The sequence below is a fragment of the Entelurus aequoreus genome, linkage group LG13, assembly GCF_033978785.1.
Source record: "Entelurus aequoreus isolate RoL-2023_Sb linkage group LG13, RoL_Eaeq_v1.1, whole genome shotgun sequence".
In the NCBI taxonomy this organism is placed as follows: Eukaryota; Metazoa; Chordata; class Actinopteri; order Syngnathiformes; family Syngnathidae; genus Entelurus; species Entelurus aequoreus.
This window is the reverse complement of record NC_084743.1, coordinates 43,519,519-43,533,246: the sequence shown is the minus strand read 5'-3', so window position 1 is coordinate 43,533,246 and position 13,728 is coordinate 43,519,519.

The window sequence follows — 13,728 nt, the reverse complement described above, 5'->3', positions numbered from 1 at the left end:
TGTTGCCCTTCTTAGTGTCACGGCGCGGATTCGAACCCGCTTTTCCTCGGCAGCTGGAGCTGCCGGGACCTCTGCTCGCAGGACACTTAGACACGCCCCTGCTCACGCTGGGCACAGCACGCCCACCCAGCGACAAGGCTGCAAGCAATTGCGCATCAACACACCTTTGCCTGATGAGAGGGAGCAGCATAAAAGCCAGCGGACCCAAGAGACCTTCGTCAGAACGTAGCCAATCTTCCTGAGTAAGCATCACGTCTGGCATCACTCCCTCGTTCCTTGCTCGCCTTCTTTGTGCTCTTCCTCATTCACGTGTTTGATGTCCCGTGTGTCTTTCACAGTGTCTTCCCTGTTGCCTGTGATCGTGTCCTGCCTCACGACCTCCACCTGGATCTCTGCTTGCCTCCCTCGACCCTTGACCTCTGTTTGGACTCGGACATTGTTGCCTCTCTCCAGCCCCCGACTGCTTGCCTCCCTGCTGACTGCCTCTTCGCCTTGCCCCTTGAGTTCGACGAAAGATTCACACAACACGCACCGACAACAACCCTTGGTAAAACTTACATTATTAATCTTACACATCGTCCGCACTCATTCACTTGTGGTAGCATACACACCCCACACATTCATCAAGGTTTTCAATAAACCTGATAAACCGCAGTTCTGTCTTGGTGTCGCCTCCTTCCCTTTGCCCGGTACACAACACTTAGAGGATAATGGTATCACTGAGCTGTTCCAGTCCGGTTTTAAAGCCCTCCACAGCACAGAGTCAGCGCTTTTAAAAGTTTCTAACGATATCCTCCTGTCAACAGATTCTGGTAAATATGTTGTCCTGGTGCTTTTAGATCTGTCTGCTGTGTTCAACACCGTCGACCACGCCACCTTAATCACTCGTCTTGATAATAATCACTCGTCTTGATAACTGTGCGGGTCAAAAAGTTTGGGGACCCCTGACTTAGAGAATACTCACGAAATGTTAAGAGATATTCATCTTTCAGGCAAAATTACAGGTTAAGCTAAAATTCACTACAACTTTTACAGGTCAACTTAATTTGACCTTCTGTAAACTTTTTCAGAATCAGATTTATTGGCCAAGTATGTTTAACACACAAAGAATTTGACTAGGTAGACTGTACTTTAAAACAAAGAAAAACAACAACGGGAGAGCACTGTAGGCAGCCATCCGTGGCGCCATTTTGATACGAAAACAGGAGGGACAAAAAGAACATAAAATTCATGCATAAATGCACATAGCTGATACTGTACAGCTAAAAAAGTAGAACACAATGGAAAAAAAATTGAAACAAACGATTGCACAATGCATTGACAAACAACGAAACAAAAACACAATTACAACACCCACATACACCGCAGTGGCCTATGCGCTGCTCCAAACTATCATCTGCTGGGGTGGCATTCTGGCCAGAGATAGAAACAGACCCAACAAGGCAACTAAGAGAGACGGCTCTGTCCTAGGCTGCCCACTAGCTCTCGGCCAATGCCCAGTCCACGCGGATGATCGAGGATCTGTTTAGGGAGACCGAAGGGTCTGATACATGCTCGTTTAGCCAGGGCACCGTGAAGCACGTCCATCCCAACGCTCAACTTTAGCTCTGCAACCCCGTCTCTTCTCCGGTCTCTCCACACGGACTCCGGTGTGGCAGAGAGCCAGCAGCTGGTCTCTGGTGTAAACATGGCATTGGTTTCCCCCTGAGGAAGATCCAAAAGTTCACAAGAAAGAACCAAAAACCAGCGCAGAAATCATGAAAGTTGCGCTCCCAAAGGAGCCGGGACCAAAAGGCATAAAACACATGAAAACAAGGAGGCTAATTCGACTAACAACCTTGTAATTGATTCTGTTTTGAAAACAAGAAAACAGGTGGACTGCCATCAATTTAGTTTAGTTTAGAGGTAACGACTTACAAAGCCAACAGTGAGGTCTAAGAGGCACATAGCATAGAAAAAAAAGAAAATAAAAACTTTATATTTTTCTTAAGAATTTAACAAAACAAAGCATGGAAATTACACAAGAATGTAAGGCTTAGGGTTAAAAGAATATGACTGGGAGGCGGGCAAAATAGTGTGTATGTATATATATGCATATCCATCCATCCATTTTCTACTGCTTGTCCCTCTCAGGGTCGGGCAGAAGGCGTGTTACACCCTGGACAAGTCGCCACCTCATCACAGGGACAACACAGATAGACAGACAACAATCAACCTATTCCCAGGTGCATGTCCTTGAAGGAAGCAGGGGATCAAACCAAGGACCTTCATAACTAACCCCTGTGCCATCGTGCTGACCTTTAAATTATCTATATTTATATATATATATATATATATATATATATATATATATATATATATATATATATATATATATATATATATATATATATATATATATATATCAATATTTATAATACTGTTATAAATATATATATAGATATACACACATATATATATATATATATATATATATATATATATATATATATATATATATATATATATATATATATATATATATATATATATATATATTCATGTGTCAAACTCAAAGCCACTTAAAGATCACTTAAAGTGGCCCGCCACATTATTTTACATGGCTCACCATCAGCATCATTTTACGTGGTCTGCCACATAATTTTATGTGACTTGTCACCAGTGTTGGGTTAGTTACTGAAAACCAGTAACTAGTTACAGTTACTACTTACTTAATTTCAAAAGTAACTCAGTTACTAACTCATTTACTTACACCAAAAAGTAATGTGTTACTCTGAAAATTAATTAATTAGTTTTTTTTGTTTTTGTTTTTTTAAGGCTCCCATTAACGCCCTTTTAGCCTTCATTTCAGTACTGTTATTGCACTGGAGAATAATACAATCTTTTGATCAACTTGACATGCATTTGCATCACTGAGCTCTGCTAAGCAATGTGGTCTACATACAACACACAAAGACAAAGATATGTTTCAAAGGGCCAATTTATTTCGGGCCAGAACAAATTGACAAAACTATTTTAACAGTGATGTGCGGTGAGGTTCATGGCTGGTGAGGCACTGACTTCATCACAGTCAGATTTACAAACATATGAACCCTAAAGAGTATCTTATTCACCATTTGATTGGCAGCAGTTAAAGGCCTACTGAAATGAATTGTATTTATTTAAACGGGGATAGCAGATCCATTCTATGTGTCATATTTCGCGATATTGCAGTATTCCAGTACCCCCACCACGCCAAGCACCACGCCAAGCTCCGGTACCAGCTCCACGACGCCAAGGGCCGCCAGTCGCAGCTCCACGACACCAAGTGCCGCCAGTTGCAGCTCCACGACGCCAAGTGCCGCCAGTCGCAGCTTCACGACGCCAAGTGCCGCCAAGCCAAGACCAAGACCCCCCAAGCCAAGACCAAGACCCCTCAAGCCAAGACCAAGACCAAGACCCCCAAGCCAAGACCAAGACCAAGACACACCAAGCCAAGACCAAGACCAAGACACCCCAAGCCAAGACCAAGACCCGCCATGCCAGGACGCGCCATGCCAAGCTTCGTCGCCCGACGCGCCACGCCATGCTTCGTCTGCTGCTCCCGCACCTGCGTCATCTGCTGCTTCCACGCCTGCCAAGACAACGATGCGCCTGCCTTCTCGTCGGCCACGGATATGGCCGCTACCTGGTCGTCTGCCACGCCAAGTGCGCACACCTCATTGTCGGCCACGCATGTGGCCCTTCCCGGGTCGCCCACCTCGCCTGTGGCGGCGGCGAGTGGAACGCCGCCGCCACATGACTATGCCTCGGTGGATTCGGGGCTACTGGGCCTGGCGACCCACCGCCATGTCCCCCTCCCGCCCTCCCATGACTCTTGTTCATTTTTTTTTGTGTTTTGGACATCTGGGATCTGTCCGTAAGGGGGGGGCTCTGTCATGTCTGTGTTGATCATGTTTTGTTTTAGTCATGTTCGGTTTTGTTTTTGGACTCCTCGTGCACTTTTGTTGGTGTTGTCACCATAGTAACCCATTAGTTTTCACCTGTCATGTCACGCACCTGTTTCACGTTTAGAGTCACGCACCTGTTTTCACTGATCATGTCACTATTTAAGCCTGTCTGTTTCTGTTGTTCGTCCTGGTGACATCCTCTATCATTTCATCCATGCTACTGTTACCCACGAGATTGTTTATTATAGTTTATTGTTCATGCCATTGCCAAGTAAGTTTTGGTTATTGTTCATAGTTTTTTGCCTTTGTGCATGTCCTTTGTTTTCATAGTCAAGATTTTGTACTTCCGCCATTGTGCGCGCCTTTTGTTTTTTCTTTTTTGAGTGTTAATATTAAATCATGTATATAAATTCACGTCTTGCCCGCGCCAACTTTCCGTTGCCTTCTGAAAAAATAAACCCCCAGGACCAAGTCTTGACATTTATGATAATAGCTTCAATGTAGAGGCAACTTGTTTTTCCACTCTCCTGGTACTTTAAGGTCACTAACGAGAAGTTAGGCTCAATAAATACAGTATATTTTGGAGATGTCAGAAATACTTACATTGAGGTGACATTATGCATATATGTCAGCATTTCTGCATGATTTTGATTCAGTTAAAATTTTATTAAAAAAACTAACAATTTGTGGTCTTTCTTAAAAGTCATTGAAGAAGCGCCCAACATGAATTTGAAATTCGAGTTTTTGTTAACGTCAGACAAGTTTGTTTGAATCTGTGTTCAGTCTGCCATTCGTCAGCTAACAGTATGTCTAACTTTGATGACCATTTTTTATCAAGTTCTTCCTTTGTTCTCCTCTATGTTTGGGTTACTTTGTTGTGGCATCGCCGCCTTAGAACAATGGATTCATCCATGTGAGTCCTCATTGTGTAAAATTCCTGAGTCATGTGGGAAGCTCTCCAAGCAAATAACTTTCATCCCTTGAATTTTCTCTGACGGTCTTGTGTTGTTAATGATAATATAACAGGCCAGCAAGTTGTTGAAGTTCCAGGTAACCGGATCTTCGCACTAAAACCATCAACTCAACCAAAATGCTTTTAAGATATGCTCCTGGCCTTCAACATTATATATGCCAAGAATGTATAATATTGAAGTAACCTCGTCTCATAATACATGCTCAGTTTTTTCATTGGTCTGTTTCATTGATTTATTTCCCGATTGGACTAAACATGTACAATATGATGTGCAAATGTAATGCATACACAAATACTATTCCAATGCAATACCAATAACTTAGGTATCAACAGCAAGCCCTGTGGAACACTGACGTTTTTTTTTGTTTATAGCGTTACTCTATATCATCATTACTGACATACTGATTATATATTTTTATTCATTATTGGCAGATCTGACGTTATGAAAATAATTAATACTCTGGGCTATCCTACTGAATACAGTGGAACATTGATTTACGAATTTAAATGGTTCTTGAGAGTTCCCCATAAGAAATAATTTAAATATGAATAATGGGTTAGTACACTCGGGAAGGTTTGTACACTTTGAACACAATATAAAGTCATATACAGTACTGTATATCAGAGGTGTGGACTCGAGTCACATGACTTGGACTCGAGTCAGACTTGAGTCATGATGACTTTAGACTCGACTTGACAAAATGTAAAGAGACTTGCAACTCGACTTAGACTTTAACATCAATGACTTGTGACTTCACTTGGACTTGAGCCTTTTGACTTGACAAGACTTGCTTCTTTCCCCAAAACCCAAAGATTAAAAAGATATTCAGGAGCGCTCCGTATCTTTCATTGTGTACGTGTGTGTCTGTCAGCGTGTGTGCTGTCGGTACAACATCCAATCAAATTAGATCCACATTGTTTTCATCCGACAGCATTCAGCCAATCAATTTGCAGGACAACCAACGAAGAAGAGCTGTCAAACAACGCGCCATTGAGCAAAAATGGTACCAAAGATAGTTTTGTTCGGGTATAAAAACTGCGAGTTGGTCAACAAAAAACGAATTGCAGTATGCAAAACATGCGGTTCGAAGATTACAGACGGAGACGCAACAACTGCCAACTTCGTTCGACATTTGAAGATGCACAAAGAAGGGTAAGTTTTGAATGTAAGCTAACGTTTATTGGCTAAGTAACGTAACTTTTATTTGCTGTGTAGTTAAATTAGTGAGGCTGTAAACTCACTGCTAACGTTATAACCATAGACATCTTATAAGGATACGAAACATCGACCGCTACTGCCTACTGGCGCTGACGAGACGCAGGGCCGCCATTTTGGAGTGGTGATCCGCTCCACTCAGTGCAATTCATTTGGCAGGAGCAATCAACTGTCAGCGCATTTAATTCATCTTACCTCACTGAATACCACTGATTTTCACGCACTTTTTTGTCATACGTGTAGCTATGATAAAGGACACATGTTTTGGCGTGTTTTATTATTCATAGTTTGCTTAACAGTAATACAATATTTGTATATGCTATAAGTGACCAGACGTCCGAGATCAAAACTGGGAATATAATCCCAGAGAAGGGGGGAAAAAAACGGTCAGCTATTTTTAAATTGAAGAAACAATATGATTAGGTTATATATACATGCGTATATCCTACATAAACAATGTATGTACATTAGATATCTATATATCTTAGGGACCTATAGACTGTATCTCTGTTGCTGCAGCAGCAGAGAGTTTATTCTGTCTTGACACTTTGTATTGATATTTTATATTACATTCTTCCCTTAAATGATAATGTTTACAGTGATTGTTTTATATGTATTTTTTATGTATGTCGCTTTGGATAAAAGTGTCTGCCAAATACTTAAACATAAACATATATAAACACCTGAAAGTCTTTATATCAGCTAAAACCACCAATCTGTTTCACTGGATTCAGAATAAAACTAAATTCTGTCTTACCCAACAATGTTAGTATTTGAATATTATTACTTGAAGACTTATTCCTGGTTACAACTATATTGTTAAGAAAGTATTGTTTTATATTTTGCCTAAAAAGAGAATGCATCATAATCAGTGGCGGCTGGTGAATTTTGTTTTAGGAGGGGCTGAAAGTTTGTAAACCAAACCCCTGTAGGGGCGTCATCCTCCCCCAGAATATTTATTTGTGATTTCCACATACAATTATTGAAGATCTTTGCTCCTTCTCAACTCTGTGGTAATATTATTTTCACAAAATAGACCCAATAATCCCCCGATTCCTATTTTCAACAGTCTGCTCATTTGAGCAGGAAAACGCTGAACACCAGCCAGCTCATCTTTGTTTTCTACCTGTCAACTGTCAGTTTAGGTTGCTCGCCGGCTCCTCATCACCACGGCGGCTGAATTTCTCGCGTCACAGCAGCCAATGCTGCGTCTACTTATAAGATGTCTATGGTTATAACGTCATTGCAAACACGGCAATCTGTTTCGTCCACTGCAGTTCGCTACCTTATTCATACTTTTTGTCAAGTGATTTTTTTAAGCAGGGTTGCATGAGGTACCTAGACATAACGTTACGTTAGTCAATATATCACACACAGTAACGTAACGTTAGACGGCGGTCAGCAGCACCGCGTAGTTTAGCCACCTACAAACAAACAAACAGTCAAATAAAGGTCAGTTAAAATGTATACTATATTAAGAATATGTGTACATATTGCATAGGGCCCTGACATCTAAAAAGTACAACTCTGTTCATTGTTATGTTCATGTATTTGTTATGTTTTTCATGTGTACACACACATCAACACACATACAGTATGAGATGAGATCAATGAGATAAGGTAAGAACAGAATAGAAACTGCTGTGGAACTAGTTACAATGCAATATGCCATGGAAATACAATGTTAACACTTTTGTGCAAATAAGTACAGTTGCACTTGTTTTTTCAAATATGTTTATTCTGTAAAGGAATGAGTTAAATGTTTAAAATGACTGGTTAATAGTGCTATTATGAAGTGCAATGTCAGCACTATTTTTTTTCCTGCCATTTCAAATACACTTGTTTTAATAAATAAATACAGCGTTTTAAAAGCATACACAATCTGTGTAAATATATTAGTCTGTGGTTAAAAGGACTTGAAAGGACTCGAAACTCAAAATGCAGGACTTGGGACTTGACTTTAGACTTTCCAGTCTTGACTTTGGACTTGACTCGGGACTTACTTGTCTTGACTCGGGACTTGACTCGGGACTTGAGGGCAAAGACTTGAGACTTACTTATGACTTGCAAAACAATGACTTGGTCCCACCTTTGCTGTATATCAAACAAACATAACAAGGGGGTGATGGATCAACTTTCTGTTTATCAACAAGCTGAACTGTGCTGTATGCGCTGCTCTGTCTACACGTGCACACACACAGAAGCCATTATGCTGCCCTCACAAACGATCAGAAATCCTTAACTTTAACAGCCACGTTGCTGCAATAGTAAACATTTAAAAAGGTAAAATGCACCCACATGGACAAGGGGCTGAATGAAAGGAGCAGACAGGCAGAGGGAGAGAGAAGGACGGCGACTCGGGGGCCGGAGGGCCCACCCTACCACTCTCCTCTGTGTGTGCTTGTGTGCTCTTTCGTGTTTAAGGATGTAAATAAATGATAAATGATAAATGGGTTATACTTGTATAGCGCTTTTCTACCTTCAAGGTACTCAAAGCGCTTTGACAGTATTTCCACATTCACCCATTCACACACACATTCACACACTGATGGTGGGAGCTGCCATGCAAGGCGCTAACCAGCAGCCATCAGAGGCAAAGGGTGAAGTGTCCTACGTGGCTTTCCTACTAAAAATACACGTACATTCAGAAAATCCAGAAAAAAATCAGATGTATTAAAATGTTTGCACGCACAAATCCAAGCATGTTTCTTTGTTACATCGCAATCTACTTGTTAGAGTGTCAACCCTGAGATCGGTAGGTCGTGAGTTAAAACCCAGAGTCTTACCAAAGACTATAAAAATGGGACCCTTTACCTCCCTGCTTGGCACTCAGCATCAAGGTTTGGAATTGGGGGTTAAATCACCAAAATGATGGGTCAAATGCAGAGGGCAATATCAACACACCTAATGTGTGTGTGACTATCAGTGGTACTTTAACTTTAACTTTAATCAGCCGCAGAAGTGTGCATGTCTTGGCAAGCTTAGACCACGCCCCCTTATAAATATGCAAATCATATTGAGATAGCCATGTGCTTGAACTCTGCACTATATGACCAATCACAAGTCACTAGGAGGTGCTTTTTTTTTCTCAATTTGAGCAAAGACAGCGATTGTCAGCCTGACATTTTCATGTCTCGGAAAACTGAACATGGGGGAGTGGGGGGGACAGAAGAAATGGTTGCGTCCGGAAGAAAGTGAAGAAGAAAAAACATTTGCGTGGCCAAAGATGAGTGTTTGAAGAGATAGTCGATACAATGAAACACAAAACTTTATGAGAGATGGATGACTGATTTCCCCCAATAGAATTTATAACAAAATGTGTTTATACAGTAGCCTGCTCACATGAGCTAGATTGATGTTTCATGTGAGGGCCCAGTGCCTGTAATATATTTTCCTTGCTGTGCAATAAGTCTGCTCTGGCGTCACAATTTAAACGTGTTGTGGCACAGTCATGGAGCCTGCTTCGTCAATCTTCCTCAACCATACTTGAGAGCGCCAATAATGTACAGTCGGCCTCTCTTTATAAAACTATTTTTTTCAATCCATAAGGATTCCCCCCTTTTTTCTCACTGGTCTGTTGGCTTTTGGGGACTCATTTTAAGTTAGCAAAATGGACAAAATTAGTCAAAAGGGGAAAAACACACACTGAAGTGCTGAGACATGTGAAAGTAAGTGGAATGCTCTGCTTCCGCTACAATGTTACACCCTGCGTTTTTGTCTGCAGGTGCGAAAATGAATGAATAAATTAAGTGTTCATACACAGCTGTCATGTCTGTGTTAATCATGTTTTTGTTTTGCTTGGGTTTTGGGCTCTTTTTTTAGTTCCTGGTTGCACTTCCTTGTTTGGTTTGGTTTCCATAGTCACCCATTAGTTTTCACCTGTCTTGTCACGCACCTGTTTCACATCCTCATGTCACGCACCTGTCTCATGTTTTCACTAATCATGTCACCAGTATTTAAGGCCATTGTTGCCAGGCAGTCGGCCTGGCGACATCACTCTGTTCACCCTCATGATCCATGCTGCTCTTCCTTTTGCCCCTCTTGTCATGTCAAGTAAGTTTTGTTATTGTTCATAGTTTTTTGCCTTTGTGCTAGTGTTTTGTTTTCATAGTCTAGTTTTGTACTTCCGCCATTGTGCGCGCCTTGTGTTTATCCCCTTTTGAGCCTTTTTTGAGTTAATATATTAAACATGTCCTCACCTGCACGCCACGTTTGGTCCAATTCCTTTGCACCACGGGAGAACAAACCACGCCAAAGACCAAGTCTTGACAGATGTCGCCAGCAGAAGAGTTCTCCCGCAAAATTGGACGAGGGAGCGTGGGAAGTCCTGCACGCTATGGAAGCGGAAACACTGCGCTTTTCCCCCAGGGAGCGCAGGGGGATGATGTGGGGGCCCGGAGGCAAGCTGGTGCCGATCGGCGCGTCACTCCCGCCCCGGAAACGTCGCCAAGGAAAGACTTCCGCGAGTGGACAGGATGCATCACTCCTGCGGGCTCCTCCCCCTCCGGGCGGAAATGGACGTCAGCCAGCCTGGCAGCTCAAGGAGCACTCCACAGACCTGGAGATTTTTTTTCCAAATTCTTTACCGGTTCAATCCAAGCCACCCAAATTTCATGCCCCGCCCCCCAGGACTCAAGCCACGCCCAAGTCACAATTTTTTTTTTCACCCACAAAAGCCCAGGTGGGGGGGAAAGAAAGACTTTTTGGACAGTTGGGAGGGGAGGATTCTGCCCCCCTCCTGACCACCCTCCACCCACCCAAAGAAACGATTCCAGACCGCAGGGCGCGCGTCTGGTATCCGCTCCTTGAGGGGGGGGCTAGGGCTGGGAATTGTTCAGGTGGGGTGGCTCAGCATCGTCACGCCAAGCCACAGCCTCCAGCACGACCACCACCACCAGTCTTTCATCACGCCAAGCCACAGCCACCAGCTCGGCCACCACCACCTGTCTTTCGACCTGCCAAGCCACAGCCACCAGCATGGCCGCCACCACCAGTCTTTCGACCTGCCAAGCCACAGCCTCCAGCTAGGCCACTTCCACCAGCTCCACGTCAAGCTCCACCACGCCAAGCGCCACCAGTCGCAGCTCCACGCCAAGCGCCACCAGTCGCAGCTCCACGACGCCAAGTGCCGCCAGTCGCAGCTCCACGACGCCAAGTGCCGCCAGTCACAGCTCCACGACGCCAAGTGCCGCCAAGTGCCGCCAGTCGCAGCTCCACGACGCCAAGTGCCGCCAGTCGCAGCTGCACGACACCCAGTGCCGCCAGTCGCAGCTCCACGACGCCCAGTGCCGCCAGTCGCAGCTCCACGACGCCCAGTGCCGCCAGTCGCAGCTCCACGACGCCCAGTGCCGCCAGTCGCAGCTCCACGACGCCAAGTGCCGCCAGTCGCAGCTCCACGACGCCAAGTTCCGCCAGTCGCAGCTCCACGACGCCAAGTGCCGCCAGTCGCAGCTCCACGCCAAAAACAAGACACACCATGCCAAGACCAAGACACACCATGCCAAGACCAAGTCCAAGACCCCCAACCAAGACCAAGTCCAAGACCCCCCATGCCAAAACACACCATGCCAAGACCAAGTCCAAGACCCCCCATGCCAAGTCCAAGACACACCATGCCAAGACCAAGACACACCATGCCAAGACCAAGTCCAAGACCCCCCACCAAGACCAAGTCCAAGACCCCCCATGCCAAAACACACCATGCCAAGACCAAGTCCAAGACCCCCCATGCCAAGTCCAAGACCCCCCATGCCAAGTTCAAGACCCCCCATGCCAAGACCCATGCCAAGACCCATGCCAAGACCCATGCCAAGTCCAAGACCAAGTCCAAGACCAACCATGCCAAGTCCAAGACCAAGTCCAAGACCAACCATACCAAGTCCAAGACCAACCATGCCAAGACCAAGTCCGAGACCAACCATGCCAAGACCAACCATGGCCACTACAAGCTTCACCATGCCAAGCTTCGCCGCCTGCTTCATCTGCTGCTTCTACGCCTGCCATGACGACGACGCCGCACCTGTCTTCTCGTCGGCCACGGATATGGCCGCTGCCTGGTCGTCGCCCGCCAGTGCGCCAACGTGGTCATCGTCTGCCACGGATGTGGCCCTTCCCGTGTCGCCCACCTCGCCTGTGGCGGCGGCGTTCCACTCGCCGCCGCCACATGACTATGCCTCGGTGGATTCGGGGCCACTTGGCCTGGCAACCCACTGCCATGTCCCCCTCCCGCCCCCCTATGACTCTTGTTCATTTTTTTGTGTTGGGACATCTGGGATCTGTCCGTAAGGGGGGGGCTCTGTCATGTCTGTGTTAATCATGTTTTTGTTTTGCTTGGGTTTTGGGCTCTTTTTTTAGTTCCTGGTTGCACTTCCTTGTTTGGTTTGGTTTCCATGGTCACCCATTAGTTTTCACCTGTCTTGTCACGCACCTGTTTCACATCCTCATGCCACGCACCTGTCTCACGTTTTCACTAATCATGTCACCAGTATTTAAGGCCATTGTTGCCAGGCAGTCGGCCTGGCGACATCACTCTGTTCACCCTCATGATCCATGCTGCTCTTCCTTTTGCCCCTCTTGTCATGTCATGTCAAGTAAGTTTTGTTATTGTTCATAGTTTTTTGCCTTTGTGCTAGTGTTTTGTTTTCATAGTCTAGTTTTGTACTTCCGCCATTGTGCGCGCCTTTTGTTTATCCCCTTTTGAGCCTTTTTTGAGTTAATATATTAAACATGTCCTCACCTGCACGCCACGTTTGGTCCAATTCCTTTGCACCACGGGAGAACAAACCACGCCACAGACCAAGTCTTGACAACAGCGACACGGTTCGCACACAGAGGCATAATCGGACCGATTCAAAAGTTTGTAAATTAAAAGATTCGCCAATAGAGAGGTTTGTAAAATCGAGGTTCCACTGAAATTGCCATTTTATCAAAATACACTCTCAAAATAATTGTACATTTATTTTATTTTATTATTCAATTAACAAACTCTGATAATACAGAAATTGAGCTACTCAAAATGTGTCTTTGCTTCATTCCACGTGTGTAGAAGGTTCCTAAGCTGAACATGACTAATTTACCAAGAGTGAGTTTCTTGCATAGAATGAGAATATACATGGACATTAGCCGCGTGTAATTTATGCTATTAACATGTTGACATTGTCATTCAACTAAAAACTAATTTTAGAAATGAACAAATAACATCATGTGCTGAGGTAAAAAAAAAAAGAAGAAAAAAAAAGACTTTTGAGTGACTGGTGACCAAGTGAAAAATAATGGAAATGGATAAGGGTTCAGTTCAGTTCAGTTTCAGTTTATTTCGAACATGCATACGATACAATGTAATAGATGGTAAATGGGTTATACTTGTATAGCGCTTTTCTACCTTCAAGGTACTCAAAGCGCTTTTGTCATGTCTGTGTTAATCATGTTTTTGTTTTGCTTGGGTTTTGGGCTCTTTTTTTAGTTCCTGCTTGCACTTCCTTGTTTGGTTTGGTTTCCATGGTCACCCATTAGTTTTCACCTGTCTTGTCACGCACCTGTTTCACATCCTCATGTCACGCACCTGTCTCACGTTTTCACTAATCATGTCACCAGTATTTAAGGCCATTGTT